General features: G+C 35.3%; 1 protein-coding gene across 2 annotated transcripts in view; it reads right to left on the reverse strand.

Moving 5' to 3' along the window:
* CDH18 (cadherin 18) overlaps positions 1-19,762 on the reverse strand; it is a 582,223-nt gene that overhangs the window by 436,530 nt on the left and 125,931 nt on the right. For both annotated transcript variants that reach the window (XM_074899541.1, XM_074899542.1), the window contains exon 2: positions 9,222-9,322. The gene's annotated coding sequence lies outside the window, so the exon portion shown is untranslated. The remainder of the gene's footprint in view (positions 1-9,221; positions 9,323-19,762) is intronic.

Raw genomic sequence — 19,762 nt, forward strand, 5'->3', positions numbered from 1 at the left:
CCTGGGCAGTCTGCCCTCAATAAACACATTTAATGCACGGACATGGTTTTCTGTATACTTACACTCATGGCCATCTGCTATGTGGGCACTCTTCCCATTCACAAGTTGACTGGAAATTTTCCTTAGAGTATTCATGGCAAGCAACAGGAAGAATAAGCCAAAGATTTCCCCTTCTACCAGATTCCCTTTTTTTGCTGTTTATAAACCACTGAGACAAATACTTCAGTTAGCACACTGATAAAGTATGTTTTAGAAAGTGATATCTGAAAAATAGAAAAACAAGTAATGAGAAATAAAAGTCCTACTACCAGTAAGTTTTGTTGTAGTGGCACTGTAGGGAATAGTAATAACCGCTTTTGGTGAGAAGAGTTATAAAGTATAAGAAAGTATAAATGTAAGGCATTCTTTGCAAGTAAAATCCTATGACAGAAAACATCATTAAAAAATAAATTTTATTCTAGAGACAAGGGATATTCTTCAGATAAAACATCTGAGTATTATCAATGAATTAGATATGAAGAAATTCAGAATAGCAATGTAATCAACCTTAGATTGTCAAACAGATTCCCAATCATCTTAGAATTGCAGGGTCTCCAAACACACTGAGTAAACAAAAACTGAGGAAACCAAAATTAGCAGAAATCTGCTTGTGAACTTTTTGGTTACAATGTCCATGAACTAATAGGTCTGAATTCACCACTGAAGTTATATGGAGGGAACTTATAGTTTCAGTGAGTATATGGTAAAAAATGCAGTTTGTGGAGTGAGCAGTGTACCTTTCTTCCTTATATATTAAATATCTGTTTTCATTAATGTGGACTGTTTGATTCTGTAAGAGCATGATGTTGACAAAAGTATTCAATAGTTTCCACTGTTTCTGTCTTGGCATCTTCCAGACAAAAGTCAAACAATTAACTGAATTAATGTAACTTCTGAGGGGGAAAAAAATTAGTCTTCTGGTTTTGGAAAGAATACAAAAGATTTGTTGAACAACCTCTTGATAATGACCTTGCATGTAACTGAGGGAAAACTAAATTATAAGGCCATAATTCTACACAGGATAAAAACATGAATAAATCCTCCAAAATGGTTTTAGGGGAATCTGCTCTCCAAACATTATCTGCTGACACACCATTTTTATTACCTAAAAATTCATACTGCTGTTCAATACAGTTCCCACTTTGTTGCATTTTATATTCAAAAGCCAAGCAACTTAATTCTCGAAGCACTGAGGAAGAAAGCATTACTAATGTTAATACTGTGACAGCTTATATAAATCACTTTCTGCTCCTGGGAGTCAAAACGGGGGCTCATCAGTGCTGGAGCATGTCTGTATTTACCAAATGACTCCATACCACACAGCACTTTATAAAGTGAATTACATCCATAAAAATGGAAAACAAAAGGCTATCATTCTGATTTAGTACAGCTTCACTCTGGTTTTCTTTGGAATAAATGTCCAAACAAGAGTAAGTTAGTACAGATCCCAGTCTTTAAAATTCATGTTTGCGTTTTGGCTAGTAGCAAAAATGGAAGCATGTAGAAGCTTTTCATGCAGAGGAAGGACATTCAAGCAGTGTGGGCTGCTTGCCTTACATGATTTACAGAGGAAAACCAAAAGGACCACTGACTTTACATGGTAGTATTTTTTAAATAACACGTGATAAATCATGTCAAAGAGTCAAGTACTTACATTTGTGACTATGTCAAGTCCTAGTGCTCAGGGTTAGCATTTACCCTAGAGTATCCCTTAAAGCATGCTAAGAACACAGAAATAAAGCAATTCTAACAGGCATTTTGGAGAAACTAAGTATAGAGGGTTAATGAAAATATATTACACTTAAAATTAGGTCACAGCCTTAAAGCTGTATGTTGCCTTCAAAAGGGAATCTCTGTAGAGAAAAAGAATCTGGACTCTGAAGAAAATCAGATATCAAATGAGTTGTCCAAGAGGACTCTGGTTAGGAAATCTTCCCACACAAGGGCTTGTACATGCAACCTGGATTGAGTCTCTTTTAGTAAATCTCATCCTGTCTAGAAATATTTTGCATGAGGTATACATCTGTAACTAAAAAGCATAGCAAAATGAAATAATCCTGGTAATTCTGTCCATTCATTCTCTGTCCCATCACTGAAACCTCACATTGCAAGAGCCAGAGCACTTTATATTCCAAATCAGAAAAGTACGTACACTAGACATGTGTTGTAATTATCTCCGCAAAGTAAAGGAAGATTATTTATTCAAATTTGCAGCCAGTATTTAAACGTTGGATGGTGCCAACTTACTTCATGAAAGCATAACATCTTTAATGAGCATATGTATATGACTAAACGTTAATTTTTTTTCACAACTTTTAGACAAGGTTAAGCACATATCACAGTAAGCTGATACAATCTATCAAAAATATTTTCAAATATCATCATGAGGTACAGTTTAGGAGTCCATCAAGGGGTACTTTATTGTTTTAAATAATAATTAATTGTAAAGTCTGCAGATTTCATTCATTATTGATCTTGTGCAGTCAGGTGCCTTCCATTAGTCTGCACTATGCATCTCATCTTTATCAGCTGATTATGCTAAAATGGCATGGAAAGCCTCAGAAACTTACACAATTTTACAGTGACTCTTCAAGCTATGTACTCCTTTAGAAGCAAAATATACTGAAAAAAAAAAAAACCCGAGAAAACTCCCATGCTCTCACTTTAACTCAACTCTGACAAAAAAAAAAAAAGTAGGAAAATAATAAAATAAAAAACAAAGCACAGTTTAATCAATTAACTAAACAGAGCGATCAGACCAAGTTGCACAGAAAAAAATAGAAGCCACCCCTTACATTTTTAAGATACAATGGTGGTAATGGGATAGTCCAAAATCAATACTAGGTCAATGATTTGAGCAGTCAGTTAATATGAGAGCAACATGGCTCAGTTCCATTCCTCTTGGCTGACTCCTCCTTATATCCCAAGAGACCCAGTCCTGGATCAGCAGTTGCACCTTGTGTCAAGAGGGAAAATCATAGCCCCTCTTTGCCTGAATTTCTGTTAAATTCTGTCCAGAATTCAAAGACTTACAATGGCAGAGAGACCATGAAAGAGCAAGGACATAATGAAAAATATACTGATTTATATTCTGGGTTAATAAACCAAATTTCACCTTTCTCTAAATATTTTTTTAAAAGTTGTTTCCGAGGTTATTAAGGGAATGCGGGAGCCAAAGGGACAGACATTGATTCTATTCACTGTTCTATGACGTTCTGTAGAAACTTTAAAAGCCTACAGTAACAGATTTTGTACCTTATTCACCTACTTCACTGTCTGGTTTTTCTTACTGCTGTAATTTCTCTGCTGAAATTTGCACAGTCCTTCTGTAGACTTCTGGAGCACACAAAAGTATAGACTTACTTTAACAAGATTTTAGATGGACTTACCCGATATTTGTACAAACACACACGAAAACCCCAAAATACCACTCACCACAAATAATGCAGAAAGCACCCTCATATTCCTCTTCTCTTGAATATGCATTCTAACAGGAGCATTCAGTTTTTAATCACACAGGAAAATAAACCAAAACCAGAACCAAATAGCAGTCTACCTGCTGCCCTCTTACTGAAAAGACACTAGTTATCATCCTGTAATAAGCACACAGGTTTCTATTGATCCATTTCTAATAATTGTATAAAAATGTAGAGGACTCTTCACAGTCCTGTAGGAACACACAGTTCTGGGCAGATATTTTGTCAGTAAAACCAGAAGGAATATTTTAAATAATCAAAGGCAAACTTCTGAAATGGATCGTTCTCCCACTCCTAACACACATTACAAATCAATATTAATTCTGTGTGTTTTTCCCAGCACATCCTCTGCACAGTGTTCAAATAGCTTTTAATGAATCCCGTACTCTATACTTATTCACTATGGCTTTCTTTGTATTTCCAGAAAGGGCCACAAGAAAGAAAATTACAGCAGACAAAAATATAAGGTGTGTTAGGAAGAGATAAGTTACTTCCAGAAAAGTAATTTCAATTATTACTAACAGTCTGTGCCAATGTTGCTCTGTGGGCTTCAAAGAGTACTTGTAAGAGCAAAGACGTTTTTCCCACTGTCAGCAACTGTAGTTGTGCCGGAATTAGCTGATATGAACAACCATAGAGATGAAAATAGCATTTATACAGGGAGTGCAAAAGAAAATGAGATGCTTTGTTACCTAAATTAGTTGAATTAAATTTTCATTAGCCTTGCTGAATATTAATCATTCTCAGAGTCTGTCTTCACATTGCAAGCAAAATCTTCTCCAGTTCTCATAGAATGTCTACCTCAAATCCCTTTCCTTTTACATCTATTTAGAATTGTATAACCTGAATCAAGATGTTTAAGTCTCAATACATAGTCATTATAAAGGAATGATATGCCAACAGTAAGGGTATACTGTAGTAATTACCATTGTATTTCACCATTTAAACACTCTTTTCAACATTAGATTTCTACAGGAAAAGTTAAACTTCAAGTATGAAAGCATCTTCCTACATACAGAGTTCTTTTCTGCTCAATTAAAAAAAGCAAAGAACACTGAACAAACCAACTCTTAATTTTAAACGTCTTGTTAGTGTTTAAACACCAGAATAGTGCACCTTACAACTGGGAAATTCGATGGCATTTCCATTTTTTATTTTTAGATAGTTACAAATAGTGAAATATAATTTTGTGTAAGTTTTTATATCTATAGGCTTGTAAATTATAGAAATTAGCATATTTTTCAGTCCTTCTATAAATGGTTATGGGGCAAAATCTAAAATTGTACTTTATTTCTCAGTATGATTCTTAGGAAAGTGGTAAAACTTTATAGACTACAAGCATAAAAGATGCTATCTATCACTTCTGCAAAAGAGACTATTTGATCCAAAGTCCAATCAGAAACTATGTTCTAAGTACTTATTTTTTAATAGACTGCAAAGGAGGTTATCTGGGTGTATTTCCTCATAGTTTAAATACATCTCTACTAGCTAATTCTCTTCATAAACTCATTTGCTTAATGTATTTTGTAAAATCAACTGATCAGGTTTGGACTGTGCCTGGATCTTGCAGTGTATCATCAGAAAGAAACAAAACAAAAAATCTCCTCTGCCTGCATCACTTTAAAGTTAGCTGGTTTTCCACTCTGGGTAGGACTTGTCTTCTACCATTGTTACATGAGTACTTGCAATTTCCTAACCTTTAATCACAAATCAGTTAAGCCTTAGCACACCATGCTTCTGTGACGTTACTACATTTTTAAAGATACTTATTCATTTCTAGAATATGTCTCTCCACCTCATTTGTTTTCACATACAAGGTGCCAGTTCCTTATCTAGTGCCCTATCACACTCCTGTGACAAATTAAATTGTAAACCCATGTTCAAGTGCTTTCACCTATTCACAATTCACCCCTACATTTTTTAAATTAATCTTGTGTTTTAGACTGTGTACATTTCTTCAGGATGTATCAGAGTAGATGGGAGCCAATACATCTCAGATTTGTAAACTGTCCTGTATGAAAAGATGATCATTCCCTGCCACAGGGAAGTCAATATAGCTGTGTCTAAGACCAAATCATCCTTCCTGGTCAGTGGAGGCCCTTCAAACAAATATGATAACATTTCTTATAACCATAACAACACTTCTGATGTTATTAGAAACCAACACCAAAGGAAAGCATCTTCATTTCTTTCATGGCCCAGTTTGCTTTCAAACTAAAATGACTGAATGCTGGCCAACAGCTACTTGTCCTTTAAGATCAGAAGCTTCAAGTCCTTCTGTGGTACAAATGATGCTTTATTCTCTCGTATTTTAGTACGATACTTTTTATCAGTATAATCTTATATGCAAGAGTAATTTTACTACAACAGCAAATATTTGTGAGAGATTTTTTTTCTTTCTTAAAAGCAGATATGACAGGTATTTACTGAGCACATACAAGCAACTCTCAGTTCACTGGACAGTACCAAATCCACAGAATTCAGTCCTAAAGCTAATAACTTCAATAGAAATTTTTACACCAACTCAGATGGAAGCAGTTTTATCCCTTTTGTAACTCATAAACCAAGGTTCCCCCTCCCCCAAATTTTCTTCTTCTCTTCTAAGTAAAAGAAAAGGGATATATGAACCAAGGATAAAATGGTAGTATCAATAAGATACTGAAAAACTGGGTTTCAGTGTTCAGAGAATGATAGTACATAAAACTATAAATGAAACTGCTAATATGAAAAAAACTTTACACTAATTCATTATAATTTGCTTCATTACTTAATGAATCTACTACGTGCTTAAACATACTTTCAGAATGCATAGCATCCCATAAGAAAAGTGATCAAGCTCTGATTTGCTCAGTAACGAAGTATGTGAAAGAAAGTCAGCCAAATACTGTAAGAGCAAAGCAGGTCTCCTGCTGACATAAAAGGGAGATGCACAGCTAAAGCTCTTCAAAGGCTTTGAAGGTGAACACCATTGTAATAGTCATTTAAAAGATCATGAATGTATCAGTGTGTCATCTGATGAGTCCTTGATAAATTAATGCCTTTATTCCACCTCTCCATGTTACACTTTCACCCACTCAATGATACTATGTACAGTGTCACACCACTCAAAGAACAATGTCTTTAGCTGTGGCTCACTGGTATCAATCACTCTCTTGCTTTTTCAGGACAACAGATAAAAACCTGGCTTTGTCCCTATAAAAGCTTTGTCACTTTTACATTTATATGATCAAAAAAAACATAGAAGCAAACCAAAATAATTCAATAAAGTGTTGAAAAACACTCATGACATTCAATGACATTGAGAAAACACCTGTAGCATTCCCATTCTTAAAGGATCTGTCTCCTCTAACTCAGTTATGTGTAGTGCACACATTTAATGTACTAAATGACATAGATGTGCACTCTCATGTAGTCATTTCTGCACTTGTAAATTTCATTAATTTTCTATAAAATATTAAAAAATATTTTAACTTATAAAACTATAATTCAGACTGCATTTAAAGGCTTGGAGGGATATAAAAGTCTAGACATCCCAAATTAGCAAATTTTTACAGCTATTCTGACCGTGGCTTAGATACCTCATTTGATAAAAAACTTAGTTTTCTTTCCTTGATTTCTGATACTTGATTCCCATTTTATTTGTCACTGAGCTTAAACCTAACCTTGCTTTTTAACTTTAGGTTAGATATTGTCTTCTACAAGAGCTCACTGAATTAAAAATTTGAAATTCACCATCCTTCCCACCAATTCAATCAGATCAATCAAGATCTATTTTTCTTAGGTTTAGATTAATAAAAGAGCATTAAAATGAGAACGTAATTCTCACTCTGTTATTTCATAAAATAAACACTAATGAATGACACTATCAGGTTGAGCTATAAAATACTAAAGTAAATCATCTTGGCAATTGTTCCCCACAGAGAAATACATCTTTATTTTTAATATTACTAAGTGGTGAAATTAGATTATATTAGTGGATTATGTAATTAGAAAAGATTTCCACCACTAGAACCATAATTCTATTTCACCAAATAGCAAATAAATAGATAAGCATTGTTAGTTTTCAGGGATTGTGGTTGTTTAGGAACAGAAAAATGTTTTGTAAACAGATATAAATACATGTTTTTGAGACCATTTCAAATATTGCAACTCAGACTGAGATAACTGTCAAATAACTAGAGGTTTTAGAGCTTGGGTTTTTGCTTTGTTTGTTTGCATGTGTTTTGTCAATTATCAGACCTAGCATAAAGGACACAGCCAGCATAAACATAATCTGCCATCAATCCCACTGACCCCAACAACAACACCACACAACCAACAATGGGTGGAATAAACAGCAAAATACAGTCTCCTACAGAAGGGACAGGAGACAACTGAGTCAACAAGCCAAACACATCAGACCAAGGAAGCCACACACTCAATCTCTACACAGCCCAGGTTTACAAAGGCCAGACCTGACTAGAGCCCAGTCCCAGGGAGGCAGGAGGTCCTTCCCCAACAGGAAACTCTGCACAGGGCATCCACCTCACAGACAGACACTGCCCCTGCCTGCAAGGGGTCCCAGCTTTTATCCCTAAGTGGGACACCTGACCTTTGGTTACTTAATGCCGACACCTGGGGCTCATTTACCTCATGGCTCTCCCTGCCAGGCCGGCCGCACCCTGGAGGGAAGCCTAAAGGCAAACTCACCCCCCCTTTGTGCAGGGTTGTGGGAATCACCCGTATGTCAACCTTAATTTGGGGCTTGGGGTTGAAACCCCAGCATGTTTGGGTTTTTTACTGAAATTTAAAATAACATATTTTCTAGGGCAAAAAAACCCAAATCACTATGTTTTGATGAGAAATGGCAGATTTTACATCAAGTCTCTAATCTCCACCAGCATAATTTTTAAAAGGTTGAGTCTGTTTTCTGAGCATAATCTGTAAGTACCATTCAAATGTTACAGATAGTTTTCCCTCATTTTGCAGTTTTACAGTTTAGGGTTTTTTTCCCCACAATTTCTCTTCTTCAAATCTTAATCTTCTTGCTTTCCCACCAGATCAGTTTTACTTCTTTAGATTTAGAAACAAAGTAAAAGAATGAAAAGATAAATATTATGCCAGAAAACAAGTATGCAAGACCACAAGAGCAGGTGCTTTAAATCAGTAGCTTACAATTTTCCTAAAGGAGTTAAAAAAATTAAAGACCCTATTGGTATGAAGATCAAAGTATGTAAAATAGTAAGAAAAATAAGGCAATCCAGAAATCAGTCAGGAAGATAATAATACAACCTAGGTGTTTAGGTACCATTTAACTGGATTTATCAACTCTAGTAATTGTTTGCTAGATAGATACCTTTCTTGACCACCTTTATCGTGTTACTGGAGGAATACATTTGTAACAGATGATCCACTAATTCTTATTCCTGCTTATGCTTCGCACTCTGGGAGTAATACAGGTCACTGAACAACACTCTGAGAGATGTTGAACAGGAGTACTAAAAAAATGCTCCTTCTTTTGCTTATGTATATAACTTAAGTTTATAAACGCTGACTTAAATATATTATAGTCTCCAAAGGAGCACCTAACATTAGAGAAAATTGTCTTTATAGAAAAGAAAGGTAAAATAATGGTGAATTAATTTTTTAAAATATTATTCCCCTAAGACAACACAAACACTTCACTGAAGGTGAATGAAAACTATGAAAATAGGAGAGTCTACTTACTAATCGATGACTAACCAAGAGCTAAGAAATATGTTTTCTGTCAAACAGTCTTGCGAGTCTCCACTGAAGATATCAGAAGCCTGAGAGTTCAGCAGCCTTCACTGAAACAGAACAACAAAGTTTTGAATATGATCAGATAATGTTTTTCTTCACATGATACTTAAGCAGACAACAGCATAGGCACTGGACTGTCCCTTGCAGCAGGACATGAAGATGTTAAGATATTTATCCTGGCAAATCTATAAAGTCAATACTACAGTAAGGTATACATTTTTATTTTTAAGCAGCTGTTCAAAAATGGAACTCTAATTGAAATAATTAACTTTACAGCTATGGTATTTTCAAGGCTTGTAACTAACTTGGGAGTAATTAATTATTTCCTATCTCATGCTAAATTTGGGAAAATGAGCTAACCTGAAAACCTGTTGATTTTAGAACAATGATGAATTACTGCCATAGCTAAAGAAGGAAGTATTGATTCTGAAAGAAACTGTTCAGAACACACAAAAAATACTCAAACAACAAATTAAAACTAGTCCTGATCTTGCACAAATTTAGAACTACATCTGTTTTATAGAATACTTTTCTTCATTTATATGCATTATTTACCAGCCATTCTCAAATATGCACTATATTGATAAAATCTCATTAAACATTTTGACTTTTCATAGCTATCATCACCGATCTAATCTCACAGTTAATGATCCTAATTAACATAAATCAACTACTAAAAAGGTAACTGAAGGTATATTAAACCACTAAATTTTTTTCATTATTCCTGTAAGCACCCTATCAGAAAATTCAATGACACAGGCAGATTCTTAATTAATGTGAAACCATAAACAGAATTTATGTATACCATGTAAAAACTGCAAATAAACTTACATATTTGATATTATTTTACTTGACTGGCTTTAGTGTCTACAGATCTCTGACATGGGAAGTATATGCCATATGTGTAAGACTAATGAGTTAAAGCATGCGAGATAGAGCATCTCTCAGTGTACTGTAAATTGTACCAGTAAAATATATTTGTATTTAATCTTCATTTACAGAGAAGAGTTGTTAACTTTCTTAAAACACCTTGTTCACTTTAAACTACTCATGAATAATTAATTATTAAAAACAGGAAAACCACAAGGAAGCCTTTCCCTCTATTCCACATGCAGGTGTTTTGTTTTTCCTCACAACAAGATACCATCTCCCAAGGGAAGAAATCTTCTTGCTTTTGACAAGAAAATCCTCAGATATACCCCGAAGTCCTTGAACAAGTGTTTGGGTCAAAGTATTAGCAGGAATTACAGAAATGGCTCCAAAATTAAACCATTTTTATCGCTCCCTGTTTGAGCCCTTGTAATATAACTGGTAAGTATCAGAGTTCTCCAGTCACCCCAGAGGAACTACAAACAGTAACAGCTAGAATTTACCAAGAAAACTAACAAAAATACAGAACTACCCATGTGTCACAGTGTAAACCAATTACAGATAAATTGTCAGCTGCCCCTGAACAAGGCTGATGCTTCTTGGTTAGCATCTGGGATGTATCAATGACCTGATTTTTCACACCTAGGCCTGCAATTCTTCCATAGAACAGACACAGAATTAGTTTTGTTGAGTTTATCCTTCAAAAATATAAGGTTCACAGACCTAACTGTTCTGTTTTGTTTTCACACTTTTTTCTTCAGAATTAAGAAATTTCTTCATTGCTAAATTCTCTGGTTTCACTTCTGCTATCTTTTTCTGGGTCACTTCCATTGATCTCGCCCTTAACAATTCTCCTGCAGTCACAGAGCAAGAAGATAGATTTGCTTTCAATATCCTACTGGGATAATTGGTCTCTAGCTGGTTTTAGAGAAAGTGTCATTGATAGCTTTATGAATTATATACTTCCAGTACGAATGACAGCAGTGTTGCTCTTTGTATGCATGATCCTGATGTGTTTCTTTCTAGTATTAAGGTTCTGGTTAGACACTGAGATATGTAGAAGTTATTATTGCCATACTAATTCCCAATTGCTGTTGTCATTTTTAATTCATTCTGTCACCTTTTCTGCTTCTGTTTTCAGAGCTTGTTTCTTCAAAGCTACAGGATTCACATTCAGTGGAACACAACATGATATATTAAGCCACTGTATTTCTTTAATTATTTATTTCTGTTAATGAGCTTAAGATCCCAAACCTGACCAGGAGTTTTTCTTACTCCTATACATTATTTCCTGGAAATCCAAGATCCAACTTTTCTTCTTAATGCAATGTGTAATTAATTACCTGATACTAGACTGGTTGTGATGTGTAAGAGCCCAAATTATTCTGGGCTTGCAAGCGTTCAGCTCAATGGCATAAAAAATAAGAAGTCCAACATGGGTAATAAATTCTGACAAGTATTGTAATAGAGAAAAGTTGTCAGCACACGAGAAATTAGAGTTTTGGTTGAAAGGGCAAATGGACATTAATGGTTAGCCACCATCTTCTTTTAGACAGACATTCAGAGATAGAAAATTTTGTGGGTGAGATTGGCTAAATATAGATATCTAATGACATCCAAATGGGACAATCAGATATTAAACTGGATTCTACAGTAGATCTTCTGAAGCACTCTTCTGGCCATGAGAAATATCACAGGACATTTAATATGACATTAAGGTTGCTAAATCCCACTCTATATGAAACGTTTCATTAACATGCATCAGTTGAGATCAGTCCTGAGTATGTTAACAATAGTGAAATGAAGTCACTAGAAGATAATCTATCCTCTTCAGGAATGGCTCTTGAAGGTGGAGTATCACCAGACTGTCTAGAGGGGATTCAGAAATGGCAGCAAAATGCTTGAACGGAACTTGCTGAAAACAAAACAAGGGATATCAGCATAGCAATCTTGCTTTCCCAAATTGATGTCCCTTTGATCACTCAGCTGAATAATATGCTTAGCTCTACAGCCATCTCTGCACTCTGCCTGTCCAACCTCCTACACTGGCAAAGAATGCAAATCTCCAACTGCACGGTGAGCTGCACTTTTAGAGAATATGTCATACATGAGACTCTTAATCTCAGGGTTGTGGGTTCGAGCACCATGTTGGGCGCTAAAAAGGCTGTGGTGGTTTAAACCCTGCCAGGACCGCAGACCATGTTGCTGTTGTCCCTCCCCCACTGTCAGCCGGTCAGGCTGGAAGTGAGGCACAAACCCCAGGTTAAAATAAGAAGAAATTTAATACAATAGTGTGATAAATAACAATCTGAACAACAACAGTAGCAATGATAACAACAATAAACAGTAATAACAGTGAACAAGACAAAAGATATACAGAAAAATACTGCAATGGTTACACACAGCTCGCTTGCGATGCTCCCTGCCACCAAAGCCACAAAGGAACAAGTTCCTGCGCTCCTGCACCCGGACTTGACATGGTATGAATAACCTGGCTGGAGATCCCTTCCCTCTCTCTGCTGGGGAAACTTAATCCTATCCTAGCTGAACCAGGACAGATTGCCTAAACTATATCAGAGTTCAATGAAATATACAAAACAATTGATGACCTGAGAAGATGCATGAAATCATAGACTTTTTAACTAATTCCTCTTTGTTGGCTTTGAAGTAATACGTACTTGAAGATATTTTTGTTCCTAGAGTTCTTAATTTTAAAAGGAGTACCTAACTCTGGAGAAGACAGCTTAATTACAGAGAACTCACATTCCAGGATTATTTAACATTATTCACAAAGTAACTGAGATTAATAGCACAGGACACAATATATATATATATATATATATATATATATATTTTATTTATTTTTTTTTTCTGAAAAAAACCTACCGGACTTTCAAAGAAAAATATGTTGAATCTTACCTCTCACAAGCAAAGCAACTCTCTTCATCTGGTAAATTTACTCATCAAGCAACACAACATGATGTATTCCAAAATTGCTGGCAAGCCAAGGTCAGAAGCAAATGATACTATTTGTGGTAGAAAATCCCAATTTCTGTTCACATTTCTTTTCATAAACTTTATTTACCTTTAGTGAGTTTCACCTCTAAGCATGTGGCCCTGTAATACAGTCGTGCCATTGCTATTAACAGGCTGTAACGTCTCCATAGAGGTTAGGACTCTTGAGTTTTGATCATGTGATTGAACAAATACTACCATATGCACTAAAGCATGTAAGCACATGCCTACACTGAAGTATGTGGGTGCCTACTGTCGGAAGACCTGCTAGCCTACTCAGCATTAGCTACCCGGTGAACTTAATTTCAGAAGATGATTCAGGACTTTAATGTTTAAATATAGGTTCATAAAAGGGGATTTGACTAGAAAGCAAAGGCGTCACCTTGTGAGTAATATAACAAAATATTTCAAATACTTCTGGACTGAATTCTATATCACATGTGAAACTACGAAAAAGTCAGCAGGACCAAAACAAAAAAGGGATTGACAGCTATATCTACTAATACTTTACTTTTGTTTCTACTGTCTCAGAAGTGAGTCATCTATTAAATCAACATTAAAAGTCAAATCTCACTTAGAGGTCCTTATTTCATAGCTGAGATCTGCATAGGCCAGAATACAAACTGCTCTATCTGCGGGACATAGGAAGGAATTCTCAGTAACTCTCTAGCATTAAAGCTTTGTACAAAGCACCTACTGCCATCTTTCAAACCTTCAGTGTCAAAGGTTTACTAAAGCAAAAACTCTCTGTAATGGACTTCTACATTAATTACCTTTTAATTCTCCTTCAACTCTCCTTCTTTTATGTGGGAAATACTGTCTGCTTGACTTCTTAAATAGTGCAGAAATAGTGTGGTGTAGAGCATTAGAGAGCTCGACTATCAGAACAGGACAAAGCAAGAGTGCTCAGGAAGCTTGGTGGAATATCTGGTTTGATTTTTTTGTTTGTTTTTAAAAGATCTATAAAAATGGAGAAATATTACTGAATGAAAGTAAAAGTAGTTCTAAAAATGGAGAAAATGGCAAAAGTTGGAGGAGCAGTTGCCTATGTCTCCAATGCATACATTCTCTTTCGGTGGATACCTGATGAAAAATATTTAGGAATGGAATTGAGCCTGATTGAGCCTACATACCAGATATGATTACATCGATCTTAAGAGTACTTCAGAGAGGAATCTGAGAACTAAGGATAAGAGAGGAAAGAATTTTCCCCAAAAGATGGGAAAAAAGAATCCCACACAGGACAAGAATACTGTAAAAGAACAACTCGTATGAACATTTACACACACTCAGAAGGGCAATGTCCTCAGATTCACAACAGCTCTAGAAAAAACAAGTCTTGTTTAAAAAATAGCAATGGGATAATTTATGCAGTAAATCCAGACAGCAGAAGGGCATTTGCTATACTAGAAATGTGTAAAAATTATTTAAAAATTTTTAAAAGTCAAGGACTCCTATAAATTGTAAGGGTATTAAGCAGCGAAAAAATACTAAAAGAGTGTCTTGAACTGAAATACAAGCACAATAAAATTGTACAGCAATGGTATATTACTATTTTGTAACATTGTGATAACATAACCACAAAATGTACAAGTATTTTTCATAAGTGACTAATGTGACCAACAAAGGGAAATCAGAGATAAGCACGTGAGCCAACCCAATGACGGAATTTGCAAGATAAAGAACTAAAAAGCTAAGCACAAGAGTGCAAATTGGCAAGATATCCTGCCAAACACTTATGAGGAACGGCTGACAAAACCAAAATCAAGATAAGCAGCACAAGAAGCAGCTGAGATCTGCTTTGGAGGGGGGACATGACAAGTAGCATAAGTAGCATAAGAAAGTAGGTGTAAAAAAGAAAGAAGACAGACAAGAAGCTGGTTTGAGTTGAAATTTCTCAAAAACCTCTCAGGCCGCCTCACCTTTATTAACACCATCAAGCACTGTAGCCATTAGCTCTGATCTGTTCTATATTCACAGTTTATTTATGTTATGACTACTAAAGGTTATTTGTGTGTACCATATTAATGATTAATAATATATAAGAACTAACCATTGGCACGAACAGTGTCATTACTGAATGAGATTGGTAAAGTCTTGTTTTAAAAAATCTAAACTGACTGTGTTCTTAACACAGCAATCTCTATTTACCTAAATTCTATATAAACACATACATACACACATATATTCAGTTTAAAAGAGTGGTGCAATTGGTTCTGAGTTACAAGAAAATGGATTCCTAAAGGAGCAGAGTAAATTCCCCTACTTTTCCTAGCAAAAAACAGAAATCAAAGATCAATATTCTTACCTAAAGAAACAGATAAAATCAATAAAAGGTGAATGTTGCTGGAATTCTAGTACTTTCTAGAAAAATGAGGCACACAATATAATAAAGAAGTAAAATGTCATCTAGGGAAGAATATCTAAAATTCATTAACTAATAGAAAACATTCACTAAAAAGAGTCTGAAATGATCTGAATATCTTGAAGAAAGACAGTTTAGCAAACTTAATGGAAAAACTAAAGGATCTAGATCTCTATTAACCAGCACTGAGAAATAAAGGATTTAGGTCACTGGTACACTTAGGGAAAGTGTTGAAGTGAATCTCTCTGAGAAAAAAGATATTGTCAAGAGAAATAGTTAAAGGGTTGCTTATACCATCAGCTTAGACAATGTAATGTAGGGGCTTGAAATACTAGTGCAGGACATACACATAAGGGGGGAAAACAAGAAGAGGGAAAAAAAAAAAAAAAAAAAAAGCAAGAATAACAATAAAAGCCATGGTGAAATGGTAATGTTACTATAGCATAGTTATTGAATTATAAATACGTTAAGGAAACGAGGAACAAAGGTAAATAATGATACAAAACTAAAAACAGGTCATGTGGACATATAGATTATTAAAATAAGAACAGGTCGTATGGACAGAAGAGTCCAAGTGGGTCAGAATCACTTCAGAAGAAAAAAAAAGAGAGAGGAGAAAAATTAAAAAAAAAGAAAAAAAACACCAACCATTGTACTGTCAGCTGAATTGTTGCAACACTCCCTGGCAAACTTTTGCATTGGATGAATGAGTACTCTGCCCACGCCTCCATCCTGCATGGCACAGGAGGTAGCACAGCCCCACACAGATGCAGCCACCTGTTCTGGAGGCTGGAACAGCTGCACACTGCAATCTTGCCAAAGCAAGTAGGGCCCCAGAACCAGGCCCGGCACTAATTAGCTCACTAGGAGAGCTTTATACTCTAAAAATCAACACACATATTTGAAAAGTTTCTAGTAAGTGAATATTAACCTTCCCAGGAAATGTCATTTCCTGAAGTATGTTATTGCACAAATAGTAAGTTAGGATGAAACCCCTTTGTCTCCAAAGGCATCAGTGAACATTTTATTTACCTGGAAGTCACTGAATTGGTAGGAAATTATTTCATAAATGCTTTTGATGAGGACACTGAAGAAGACCTGATTATGGAAAACCATTCCACAGCTGTCTTGAGAGTCTGAAGGACCAAACATTGCCAGGGACACAGACCCAGTCTTTAAAGCAAACATCCTTATATCTTAAGTAACAACCATGTACTTGTGGATAAAGACACTAAACTAATTAAAGCTTAACTGCATAATTAATATGAAAAAAACACATTTCTAGCATCAGAAACCATAGGACTAAAGTAAGCATTATTAAAAGCAGAGATAAATTTTGTGAATAAAATAAAACCAAATGTTCTTCATCCACAGGAATTCAAAGAAAAAACTTGAGGGTCATCAATAAAGACAGCAGAGTAGAAATTAAAAGCCGTTAATATGTTCCCAAAACTAGACTGAACTTCGTCTGTTTGAATGCAATTAATGAAGCAGCCAACAGGGCAACCTGAGTAACAGGAATTAGCAGGAACTATTGTTTTCAAGATAAGAAGAATCTTAAAATTATTGAGGCTCTCCTATTTCCATTTTAGAATTCTGGAAAAAAAAAAAAAACAAAACCAAAAACAAAAACAACCCAACAAACCCAAACCTAATACATCAAAGGTAAATTGTGTTATTTTATCCTGATAGCTTTCTTTGGTAAGGCACTTGAGTTTTTAAGTGAAAAATATACAGTTGGCCTCACCTATCTAGATTTCAGGGATTCATAAGATACAATATGGCATTAGAAACTGTTCTTAAATGGGAGATTAAGTGAATTATTGCAAGAATTTTAAAATTAGTAAGGAACTGGTGAAAAGAGAAAAATGGGTTAGTGGTGAAAATTAATGTTAGAGGAAAATTCCTACTAGAACACCTCTAAGACTTCTATTGGGATTTGTATTTTTCATTAACCTTGCCTCAGAATGAAGGACTTTAATGAAAAGTGCAAATAACATATTTTGGAGTTAATGTCAGAGGAATGGAATTTTGTACCTGGAGAACTATATAATCTTGAAAAAGTTATTAAACTGATGTCTACTACAGACTTTCTAGTTTCTTTCATTGTTTTATCTTCAGTTTGACATGTTTGCATGAGAATAAACAAACAGACAAAAAAAACCCCAGCTTACAACCCCTCTACAAACCCTATCTCAATTTTGCTGTGTATTCCCAAGAGGTTGTTCACATTTCATAGTATCTATATACCAGAACCCATGCTAGTCTTTGTACAGTAATGAAATGTCTCCAGAATTATGACACTTACTTTATCCACAATACTAAACAGGCTAAACAGGTACCTAGATAAGTAACATGACAGCTACATTTTCTTAGGACATCTGTCAACAGCATTTTTCACTTCGTTTGGCATGCTCTTCCAACACAAAACAAACTGGGGAAAAAAAATCAGAAGGGATACTATACAAGCATGACATCACTAGTTTATTATATATTTTTTATTGTTGCAGGATTAAGTTACTTTGGACAGCCAAATCTTTGGTCACTCTTGATGCTTTTATTTCAAGTGAAATATTTCTGCTAAAACTGCCGGTTATGAGTAACAGCAGAGCAAGCTCATGATTAATTTTCATTAGCAGAGCAAGCTCATGATTAATTTTCATTAGCAGATTATTTAGCTGCATGCTGCGGAAAACTATATTTTTTAAAATCTAGAATCAATATTCATCTCAACTAGAAAAGAATAGCAATAAACACCTGCCAACACTAGCTCAAGCACAAATGAGGCAAATGTTGAATGCGGTGAATATTTGCCTATCAAACTTTTTTTCTTTCAAAGTGTTTCAGACTAAGATATGTATGAGAAAGCAGCATCAGTATATTTTACTGCCAAATACATTCCCTGAGCAAGTACAGAAGTGCCGCCTTAAAAATCTGAACACCATTTTGTTTACAGTTCGTCATAGTCACTAAAACTGTAATACAAAGACTTTCGGTATCCAACAAATGTGCATGACCTAAGTGACAAAATATATTCTCTTTATATATGTCTTACATTACCTGTATCTTCCTATTTCTGTGTATACACAAAACTTCTAGGTTTTAGAAATTACCAAGAATTGTGTCCTAAAAAGATATAGGACTGCCCTCCTTATTGAAAATAAAATGCAAAAAACCCACAGCAAAATAAAACAAACAACTCACACACACACACACACCCCGGTTTCTGAACATTCCAGTAATTTTATTTCTTTTGCTTTTTAGTATGAATCCTAGAAAATTTTCCCCTATGAAAAGCTCTTGCTGGCAAAAGAAAGGAATCTCAGGAATCTGAGATTAAACAGAGGAGGAGCAATAGCTGAAAATGTGATGAGGGTTCATGTTATCTAAATACAAACCCACTGTTCTCCAATAATATTTTTCACGGTATAGTTAATGTTTGATAGACTGACTGAATAGCAACATATAAGAGAGTAAGTGCTCCTCATGCTGTTAGTTTGTAGAGACAGAGCATTAATATTGATTCCTACATGTGATACCAGATTATTACAGAAGAGAGTCATGGGACTGGTTTTGTCTTTCTTCCTCTCTCTCCTCTCTTGGTATTGTGAACACAATATATTTCTATGCAAAAAGAATGGAAATTGAATCAATCTAGTTACCAGAAAAGTCTATTTCTGAAATGTACTATGTGGTTATGTCTGCACCAGTGAACTAAATAGTGCCAGTGCACAGGGCTGGGCAATGCTACATGACTATCCACAGTGTCTGATTACTGGACCACCCTCAGCATATTTTGAATTCATGCCCAGTAGGTCTCTCCTTGACACTGACTGTGTCCATTTTGTACAAGTATTCAGCAGCAGCTGTTTCCAATAGGCAGATGGATAAACTATCACCCTGTCCCTCAGAGGGTTAAGACTACAGTTGTAGAGACACAAGTTGTGTCACACTGCTTGCTCAGAGAATGAAGAAAATTAACTTTGACTTTTTCCTCCTCCTATAATGAAGCACCACTTTATCATGAAGCTCATGGCCAAATTTAGCCCTGCCCTGGCTTTAGCCAGCACAGCCAAGCAAGCTGATCAGAGAATCTGAACAGACCAGCAACCCAGAACCAGCAGACCAGCATTTTACAATCAACAAAATCAAGTTCAAGCAGTTCTTTCCTAGTTTGATTAAAAGAAAGAAACCAAACCTCTAGTTTATTCCTATACACATGCAAGCTCTTTTTATT

Source organism: Athene noctua, chromosome 2, assembly GCF_965140245.1.
Source record: "Athene noctua chromosome 2, bAthNoc1.hap1.1, whole genome shotgun sequence".
Classification (NCBI taxonomy): Eukaryota; Metazoa; Chordata; class Aves; order Strigiformes; family Strigidae; genus Athene; species Athene noctua.